The sequence below is a fragment of the Saccoglossus kowalevskii genome, chromosome 17 (assembly GCF_978046115.1).
Source record: "Saccoglossus kowalevskii chromosome 17, keSacKowa6.1, whole genome shotgun sequence".
NCBI lineage: Eukaryota > Metazoa > Hemichordata > Enteropneusta > Harrimaniidae > Saccoglossus > Saccoglossus kowalevskii.
The window spans coordinates 19,545,061-19,556,353 of NC_140657.1; the positions used below are offsets into that span (position 1 = coordinate 19,545,061).

Consider the following 11,293-nt stretch of genomic DNA (forward strand, 5'->3'; position numbering starts at 1 on the left):
AAAAAGTAAACTTTTCGACTTCTTGTAAAAAAATCGATTACTTTGATATTACATATATAGGTACTACATGTGTACCTCTCTCAGATTTGTTCATTTCATGATGATATCTTAAATTCTCTAACTTTGATGAATATTTTTGTCATTTTTGGTGAAAAGTGATATTTTTGAATTCTTGTTGAAAACAGTCCGATTGCTTTGATACTATACATATTGTTCATTTTCTAATGATATCTTCAGTTCTTTAATTGAAATGTTCATTGCTAACAGCGGGGCTATCTCAGCCGTCAGGCTGCTTGCTTTTTTTACAAAAAGAAATAATTGTTTTTTAGTCCTATTAGCGTGATCGCGAAAACTAACCTGACCGCTAAAAAAATCCCGACTGGACGCATCTGCGGGTATTTGACTGATATTAATTATTCATGATGTCATTGATTATTCATGAGTTAGTGTGTGAAAGTAAACATGTCCTTTTAAAGGTTGATTCGATTCGATCGCAGAGATGGATGCTCGTCAACATCTTTTAATTAGCATAATCACTGGAGTGATTCCGCTCCGGTTTTCATTCCAACGCAGGGGGTCGCCTGCAGATGCATCCAGTCAGGATTACTTTCGCAGTCGCGTTAGTTTTCGTGATCGTGTTAAAAAGGCTGAATTGACAATTAATTATATTTTTTTTTGTAAAACAAAAAAAGTCCTGAGTATAGTTTCTTATTCCCGGTTTCTAGCATTTTCTCAGAAATTATGCAGCAGATATCGATGAAACTTTGCAGGTTGATGAATAAGTCTCTGCCGAATGTGCACATAATTTTTTTTGCCAGATCTGAAAATCCTAAATGAGTCTTTTTCATGATTTTTATTCAAAATTACCTATCCCAACACCACTGAGCATGCTCAGAAAAATTAATTAGCTTAGATTGTAATGCCAGGATTTTTAGTGATGTCATGACCTGGTCATGACCTTGATCTGAATCAGTGACAGATGGGTCGTACCATTACCAATCTCTGGAAACTGTAGAGGGGTGTAATGGTTACATTTTGAGGTGATTTATAGTGGTGATACAGAAACAAACCAAGGTCCTGGTAATATACAAAGACCTGAATTAACAAAAAAGTCAAGTTATTATTAAAGGTACATCAAGGTTTACTCAGATTTATGAATGCAGTTTTTTGAGCATGTATGAGACATAGTTTGGTTGCACTTTGGTTGTACTCTGAGATTTTGGACATGGGTCAATGGAAGTTGTTTGGAGAGGTTCCATGTATTATTTCAACATGAGTATTTTATAATTAAATGACGAGAACTGAAATTCATGTTTTGTTTTCTTTTCTTGTGAAACTTTACAGTGGTTTTGACTCCCGTGAAGCACACAATGGAAGTCTTTGCGGTTAGTATGTATGTGTGTGTGTGTGTGTGTCCGTGTCCGTCCATTCCACTGATATCTCAAGAACCGCATGTTGGTTTTCAATGAAACTTGGTACATAGATGCTCTGGGCTAATGCGCAATTCTGAATAGGTTTTGGTTGAACCTGATTTGCCATTCTCCGTCGCAGAGACTATGGGTCTTTTAACGCTAAGCTAGGAAGTCGCCAATGAACGTCCCACTACTCTCTGCCACAAGTTTATTTAAATACTAATGACCGGACCTACTTTTTGCTTTGCCATGAGTGCATTCGCGTCTCTCCCTGGGGGTGCCCAAGCGACGTGACAGGGAGTAGATGTATTTGCTGTTGCTATGTGAGCGAAACTCGTATAAAATGTATACATTTATTTTGAAATCACGCCCACTAGCATTTTATGTTTGAGAAAATTATCTAAACACCTTTTTACCCATCGATTTTGTAGTTTGTTATCTTTTTCCCAAAGTTGTCACGTCACATAGCAGTCGAACGAAAACTGGGCAGGCCCGAGGCGCCCGCGTTACCTCGAGGCAACAACGTGAACGCACCTACGATTTGAACTGACTATTCACATCTACGTCTACTACCGCATGATCTACTTTTCATTTAACATTTTGAAAAAAATTAACCACTGAATGTAAAAATGTTTGATATATTTATTTAAAATAACACACATTTTTTTCAACAGAAGCTTAGGATATAAGAAACAAGTTTTAAAAAAAAACGCGGAATACCAACAATTTTGGTGTAAAATGTCGCCTGTGGCAGAGTCTAGTTGCGGCTCTCTGTGGCTCCCTAGGTCACGAAGACTCTGCAAGCGAGAGTGCTGATTTGCATGATAATTAGCTAATTTTTAACTGTTCCTTGACTGTTCCACTGATATCTAAAAGGCCATTCTTTGGATTTTGATGAAACTTGGCACATAGATGCTCTGGACTAATGCACAGATTTGATTAGTTTTTGGTAAAAATTCATGCATATAATTTGCATAATGATTAGTAAATTTTCGGCTCTTCCTCTTATGTCTCTGGTACTAATCATCACATTTCAATGGAACTTAGGACAATGCACAGACAGATATGTGAAATATTAATTACCTAATTTTGCATAATTAATCAATTTTTGGCTTTTGATATTTCAAGTACTATTACTTCATTTCTTTTCAATGAAACTTGGTACATAGATGATCTAGAACATCGCAGAGACCTGATTAATTTTGGTAAAACTGCATATTAATCAACTAATTTGCATAATTAGTTAGTTTTCGGCTTTTACACTGATATTGCAAGTACTAATTGTCCCGTTTCAATGAATCTTGGTACATAGATGTTCAAGGACAATGCACAGACCTGATTAGTTTTGGGTTAAAATCAGATCATATTAACCTAATTTGCATAATAATTCATATTTGTTGGTTCTAATCACATTTCAATAAAACTTCGTACATAGATGGTCTAATTAGTTTTAGGTTTATACACATCAATAATAATTACCTAATTTGCATAATAATTTACTTTTCAGCTTTCTGCTAATTCAGTCAGGATTACTCATCACATTATAATTAAATTTTGTACATGTGAGTTCTGATATCTAAAAAACTCAGATTTAAATTGAAATTGTCAAGAGGTGCTCTGGAAACAATTAGACTAAAAACCATGGATGAAAATTTTGATAATGTGAATCACATTGTTTTCATGTCGTGCATCTCAAATAGCAGACAAATCTTAGTTGCCACACTTCTGGTTTGAAAAGCAAATTTTTAATTAATTTTAATGTGTCTCCAATACTCTCAGCACACGGGAGTTCTTTCTAAGCTTCCTTTGATTGTGTTATGGCATGTGTATAATGATTGTTACTATGTTTAAATAGTGGTATTCAATGTTTACTTTGTTGCAGTGAATAAGTAACAATGGTTACTGTATTTAGAAAGAGATGTTCTACGACTACTATTTAAAAATTATTGTGATATTTATTACAATGGTTACTGTGTTATGATGAATATGTGACAATGGTTACTATGTTTGGATAAAGATGTTTAATGATTCAGTTACTTTGTTATGTAACTTTAACAAAACAATATTTCTTGAACTTAGTAATTGAGAAGGACTGCAATTACTTGGTTACAGTACCATGAATAAAGAATGCATTGAGAATTCCCACTCTGTATTTAGTATGTCTATCACTAGCAGTGATTCACAATTAATGGGCTGCTTGTGGCTATACCTCTTTGTGAAACAGAGGGACACGCCCAAATGGATATTTAACATTTTTGCATCAATATTGACTGATTGTCCATATTAAATCATATCTCAAAACAACTTTGGTGTTAATCCATCTCTTGGTGTACTGCTTGAATGAAATTCCCATCTCCAAGAAATAGCTATGGACACATTTGTAGTTTAAGGATTTTGGACAAAATGGCAGTAAATTCGTCAAATTTGATTGAAATAACAAAACTCACTGTATTATGTGTGAGTATTGTGTGAAAATTTTTCAACTGAATCTGACAATATTTATGCGATAAATCGGAATTGACATGAATAAAATCAAAATGACCACCAGTCATCAGTTTTTGTTCAAATCTGAAAAAAATTGACATGCACCTGTAACCCAATTTGCATAATCAGTTTGAATGAAATTGTTCAATATCTGAGAAACTGCTTTTAAATGTCAGAATTTAGCATATTTTAGGTCCAAAATGGCCGCCAGTTGATCATATATCAAACTGTAATGAAAATTGACGTGCATATGTATGTCCCAATACATTATCAAGTTTGAACGAGATCAGTCGAAGCATGTCAAAGAAATGGCCCCAGACAGATGAAGTCCTAATTAATAGTTCTCGATTTCAGACTTTGTTCAGGGACTAACAATACAAATTATTTTAATCACTATTCCTGTAATTATTTTTAATGCATTTAAGTATATGTCTATATCGTAGTTGACAAAAGACAGTGTACAAGGGAGCCTGTTTGATTTGCATATTTTCCATTTATGTTTTTGAGGAGGTACTGTCAATCACACAAGCTATTTTTGTTTACTGTACTAATAATCATGATTATGAGTAAAAGCATTTAAGGAAGCTCATATCAGAGAAACACTAGTGTATTTATTGACTGTGTGGCACATCAACATGCATATGGTTATTAATTATGTCTCTTGCTTTTACATACAAATCAATACCATAACAATCAGAAGTTGATGTCTGAGGTACATGTGTGGTCAACTCCTGTAAGCAATGCTCACTAAATTCATGTGATAGAGAGTCCACTACTGGTCTTGTATCACCTTCAGAGGCTCCATCAACCATTCCTTCAACACCATACTCCTCTATTAAACTACCAGATAGCTCAATCCCCATCGGGTTGTGTAACTGCCCTCCTATCCAGAGGCGTAGAGGTGAGGATCTTGTGGTCCGCATTCTGTGTTGTGACCAAGCATTTTTCCAGGTATTCAATTTCTCATTGATTCTTGGCTTGAAGATATAGTGAAGAGCAATTATATGAATTTTGCTCAAGGGATCTAAGAGACCTTGATCTTCCATAAAATAGAACAGTTGGTGATACAAACTCAATACGCCATCGAACACATCTCTCCAAAGTCTTTCAATATGCTGATTATGGACACTTTTGCCAGTGATCATGCTTCCACGTTCTGGTCCTCTTTGTGCAATCATATAGTCTGCTATCAGAATATTTTCCATTCCCATGTCACTGCGTACTCTACTAGGAACACCATACATATCGACAGCAGTTTTGAAACATTGTAAAAGTGTAGTTGATGTATTATTATCTGTGCAGTCCAACATGACGGGTAAACGACTGAATCCATCGATTCCACCAACTATGATGAAATTCCATCGAATCAGTTTATGGTTTGTATCTACATGCCATAGATGATTGGGTCCTTTAACATTGTATATTCTCCTTTGTAACCTTCCCCGTTTCCTTCCCTCAACTCCAATCTCATCGATTCTATGGATGCTGTCTCTCAGTCTCATTCTTTGGACTTTAATGCTGTATTTTTTGACAAGCATATGTTTTAGCATATTCTCTCCACAATATGGATACTCTGTTGTTAATTCTTTGACATTGATATCAAGGTGGTCATCGGAGATCTCGGTAAAATCCATCTTTGATAGTTTGAATTGACTCATCCTACGGTAAATAGTACTTTCAGATACACTTAAAAGTGAAGCTATTTCTCGAATAAGGAAACCCTCATCTACGAGATTCTTTAGTACAGTTTTCGGGATGTCAAATTGTAGAGCTCCACAAGTTTGCATTTTACGCGGTGCTTCACTTCCAAAGATACTACATACAGACCGCAGAGACATCATGTCAGTACGATTACTTACACCAAGAAATTCCATTTCATGTACAGAGAGCTTGGGAACTAGATTTGGCGTTATTTTCTCATTTTCAAATCTGCCGATCAAGTTGTTCAAATTCAGCCGGTTTAAAACATCTGCCATCGATTCCATGATGAACCTATCTTCTAAAAATTCAATATGGATGCCAATTAAACGAGCATGCGCAAATGTTATTATGGGAAAATTGAACGAAAATTCGTAGTTGTGGTACACATACAAAAAAATATGCATCAGATAAACCATCATATATAGAAGCAATGTCACCATATATTGGTCAAACGACACCATATATAAACGTGGTGTCATCATATATTGAATACACACCATCATATATAGAAGCAATGACACCATATATTGGTCAAACGACACCATATATAAACGTTTTGTCATCATATATTGAAAACACACCATCATATATAGAAGCAATGTCACCATATATTGGTCAAACGACACCATATATAAACGTATTGTCACCATATATTGAAAACACACAATCATATATAGAAGCAATGTCACCATATATTGGTCAAACGACACCATATATAAACGTTTTGTCATCATATATTGAAAACACACCATCATATATAGAAGCAATGTCACCATATATTGGTCAAACGACACCATATATAAACGTTTTGTCATCATATATTAAAAGCAAGTCGTTATATAGTGCAGCAATGTCGTCATATACTTAATGACAACCACATAAGACAGTGACGGCGTTCCATACGCGTCGCTTCAGTGCGCAAAACAAGACGACCCGTGTTTAATATTTTAGACGAGACGTTCGTCCCCGCGTTCGTCGGCGACAGCAGTGTAAGATGGCGGTCTCAGAAGATTTTCCTGTGACGTCGAGCGAGGCTGTCTGAGTTCGGCTTAAATGATCATCGCTTTCGACGACGAGGGCGACCCGGGATCGTGACCGCTGAAAAAATCGTGAAGAAGATTAAATATTGAGAAACATTTTATTGATCGACAACCTGCAACCTGGCCGTACTAGATCAGGTATTCGCTACATGTACTCTGACATTAGCTGCAGTTCTGTAGCTCGCTTGGTTTCGCTGTCGGTTATTTTGTTCGTCGTGGTGTTAACGCGAAACCAGGGAGCTACAGTTCCATCCTATGCGAGTTACCATATTTTACCGACCTGAAATCAGGTCGGGCCGTAACAGCCGTTTTTTTTTCATTATTTTCGCCTCAAGTTTCTACTTTTCTACTGTCGATGGGTCCCGAAACTATTTCATCAATTATTTTGAGGGCGATTGTTCGAAATTGGTCGTTTTCACGACGAAAACCGCGGAAAACTACAGCGAAATCCCCACGTTTGCCGCCATCTTGAATAAGTTATCGTGACGTCACAAGGCGTCACAGTTTTCCCATTTCACGCAGTTTGCACAGTTTTTCTCCCATGCAAGTACTAACCACGACCGGTTGTGCTTAACGTTAAAGAATGATCGATCATCTCACTATACTGCTATAAAGGTAATTTCAATTTTGTCCGAATTAGGGTCATAGGTTGACCTATGACCTATATGTACTTCACAAGTCGGGACGATAATACAACGACCATTTACCGGATGTATATCCGGTAATACCTTCTAAAAGTAAATAGCAAATCAAGTAATTTGGCAAGCCCACTAGAGTTGGGAAGATATCCACTCTTAGCAACAAATATTGGATCAAAATAAATAATTCTAACCCAAATTAGCTAGTACATGAAGCTTAACATCTTGGAATACATCTTGATAAAAAAGGAAAAGACAACTGGGTAACAGACATGAAACAAATTTTAGAAAATTTAAATATGAGAATATTTGGGAAAACCATAAATCTCTTGATGACAAAAAAATACTGAAACAGTAACGCGCGAAATAGAACAATGCTTTATAATGCATAGCACAGAAACACGATGACAAAGGTAAAAACCATAAAAACAAGTTACGTAAAATTGAAACAGAATTTGCATGTGAAAAATATCCCACCACAATCAAATATCTAAATTATATAGCTGCTATGACAAAACTCAGAATAAAAATATTTTCTTCTCAATTGTAATCTATGCAAGCAGGAACGAGAAATCATGATCATGCACATTAAATACAATAAAAGCAACACCTTATAGATTTCATTGAACGAACAATAGTTTTACAATAAGATACAATACCGAAGTTATTATTGTGCTTATACATAGAAACGTCTTCTATAAAATAGGAAGATACACGACATATTTACAGTCCTGTGCAGTTGAATATACTAATCCCACGAGAAGGGACATGTTACAGGTACGGTAAACATTGAAGCTCGTTACATTATCGAGAGCCTTGGTCAAATTTCGATATGTCGGATGAGTAAAAACACGCATTCAACATCCACACCAAGTACTGACATGTATTGGCTGGATATTTATTATCCCAAACGGTTGTACAATAGTGAATATATATAACCGTAACCGTAACTGCCAGCTCAGTGACATTATTTGTCAACGGTGTTGTGAATGGATTCGCACGCATGAGTGAATGAAAATAAAGTCTTATGAATAATTGAATTCCTAGTATTTACTTACAAAATTTTGTTGGGTAGTCTCTAACAATAATACAACATTACGATCAGATTGAGTACATAGATCTTTAGGAGCGTTAACTTCAGTAATTGAGAAAAGCATGAAATCTAACGTGCATTATTATAATGTTTACCAATTTAGAATATTTAGTAACTTATCATACGTCGTATAATATTTAGTCAATTATGAATATAAATAATTATTGGCGACAAACTTACTTGTTATTGTGGAGAGATTGTTGGATAGGTCATTCGTGTTGGACGTTCTCGAGCAAAAATAAACTTTAGAAATTTCAAATTAAGCGGGCTTCTTTCATTGGCTATTCGCTTTGAATGGCCTGGCCAAAGGTCACACATTTTCTACTGACTGACTGACTGACGAATCACGTAATATACCAAGGGAATACGAACAGTAACACGATAGTTAGGAAGCAGTGGCAGATCCGGGGGGGCATTGGGAGGGGGCATTCCCCCTCCCCAAACGCATGACGATTCATATCATCTGGATTACGCATAGCTTCTCTGCGATTTACGCTCCGCAATTTTAAAGGAGCTTGCCCCCAATACATTTTGCTGGATCCGCCACTGTTAGAAAATTCAATGGAGAGCCCAGACCAAAGGTCAAGGTCACAGTATGTGTTTATGTACTTTAGATGAATATTGTTTATTGAAATTAATAATTCCCAGAACAATTATAGTACGAAATAAATGTATATATATTATTACTAATGCATTGCAATACAACTAAATAAATTGAAAGAAATTGCAATATAAGATATTCCAACAGTGACACTTCCCAAGGGCGTAGTTCGCGGTCAGTGTTATTTACAATTTTATAAATTGGCTTAGCAATTCCCCCCACCAATTAGATACATTGAATAGAATAATGCTTTATTAATACCATAAAAAAAGAGTTAACATTTCTTTTTAGGTTTTCAGATTAATAAAGTGTACATATGTTAATACATACACTAACAAAAATGAAATATTAATTAGAGGATTATTTATATAACCTGGACAAATGAAATCAATATTTTTCCTTGACATAATTATCTGTGTAACTTTATGCGGAAATCCTAATAACTGAGATTTAAAGTTCACAACTGGCGATTTAGCAATATTAGGGATCGTCAACTTTTCCATGTTGGCTGCAGGATTTTGTAACTTTTTCTCACTGATTTGACATAAAGTGTACTTGACAGTTTCCAATATTGTAAACCCCAGCATAAATGTCGGATTATTTGTAAGCATAAGATTGTAATGTGAATTTCATTCATTAATGAATACTGTGTGATGACGCTATCTTAACCTGTAGTTCAGAGTCCCATAATGACTATGTCCCGGACCGTTTAATAGTACTTTTACTTGTCAGTGTGTGACTGGTATATACAAAATGCGACCAAGTACACGTCAGAATAGTAGAAACAAGCAGCCTATCGGCTGAGATAGCTCCGCTGTTAGCAATGCACATTTCAATTAAAGAACTGAAGACATCATTAGAAAATGAACAATATGAATAGTATCAAAGCAATCGGACTTACAGTTTTTAACAAGAAGTCGAAAATATCACTTTTTACCAAAAATTACAAAAATATTCACCAAAATAAATAGAGAATTGAAGATATCATCACAAAACAAACAAATCTGAGAGAGGTCCACATGTAGTACCTATATATGTAATATCAAAGCAATCGGACTTACAGTTTTCAACAAGAAGTCGAAAATATCACTTTTTACCAAAAATGACAAAAATATTCACCAAAATTAGAGAACTGAAGATATCATCACAAAATGAACAAATCTGAGAAAGGTCTACATGTAGTATCTATATATGTAATATCAAAGCAATTGAACTATTGGTTTTTAACAAGAAGTCGAAAATATCACTTTTTACCAAAAATTACAAAAATATTTATCAAAATTAGAGAATTGAAAATATCATCACAAAATGAACAAATCTGAGAGAGGTCCACATGTAGTACCTATATATGTAATATCAAAGCAATCGGACTTGCGGTTTTTAACAAGAAGTCGAAAATATCACTTTTTACCAAAAATGACAAAAATATTCACCAAAATTAGAGAATTGAAGATATCATCACGAAATGAACAAATCTGAGAGAGGTCCACATGTAGTACCTATATATGTAGTATCAAATCAATTGGACTTGCGGTTTTTAACAATTAGTCGAAAATATCACTTTTTACCAAAAATGACAAAAATATTCACCAAAATTAGAGAATTGAAGATATCAACATGAAATGAACAAACCTAAGAGAGGTCTACCCAAGGTACATATACACCAAGTATCAAAGCATTCAGGCTTGTAGTTTTCAAGAAGAAGTCGAAAAAGTAAAACATTGACACGGACGACGGACGACGACGGACAATCACTCATATGATAACCTCCGCTCGACAAAGTCGACAGCGGAGCTAAAAAGCTAAAAAGCTAACAATCTGTCAGCCGTCGCCGCCCACAGCAGCGATATAATTTTATACTGCATAGAAAATAACACTAAATGCAGCTATCCCGGCCAGCAATCGAATCACCAATCTTCACGAGTGATGTATCAATGTTCATGAGTTATGTAACTGGTATTTCCATCTATTTGATTAGTGGTCTTAGAGTGCGTGTTTACGTACAGTGACGTGAACATTATTGTTACAGGAAGTCCAATTTGGGCCAGTGCCATTGTCAAATTTTGGAGAGTACAGGAGACGATCCAGTAAGGAATTGTTATGCATTTCAAAATCTTTCATTGGGACAGAACATGTTATATATTCATCAAAAAACAATGTTGCTATGTTTCTATCCATACAACGAACTCGAAACAAAAGAAACAATCCGATTCAAACGACCTACATCCTTGAAAATCGAATATTATTGCATTTGCCTTTCCGGTCGAAAAAAGGTCGAGGCAAAAAAAGGATAGGTTATTTATTAAAGACATCCGGGGAACAAA

General features: G+C 35.3%; 1 protein-coding gene across 8 annotated transcripts in view; it reads right to left on the reverse strand.

Annotated features, from left to right (window-relative positions):
- Positions 1 to 11,293, reverse strand: part of LOC100378910 (TNF receptor-associated factor 2-like) — a 99,492-nt gene that overhangs the window by 31,088 nt on the left and 57,111 nt on the right. The window contains exon 1 of one of the 8 annotated variants that reach the window (XM_085492285.1): positions 8,549 to 8,607. The exons of the other annotated variants lie outside the window; for them this stretch is intronic. The gene's annotated coding sequence lies outside the window, so the exon portion shown is untranslated. Of the gene's footprint in view, positions 1 to 8,548; positions 8,608 to 11,293 lie in introns of those variants that run through there. 8 annotated transcript variants of the gene reach the window in all.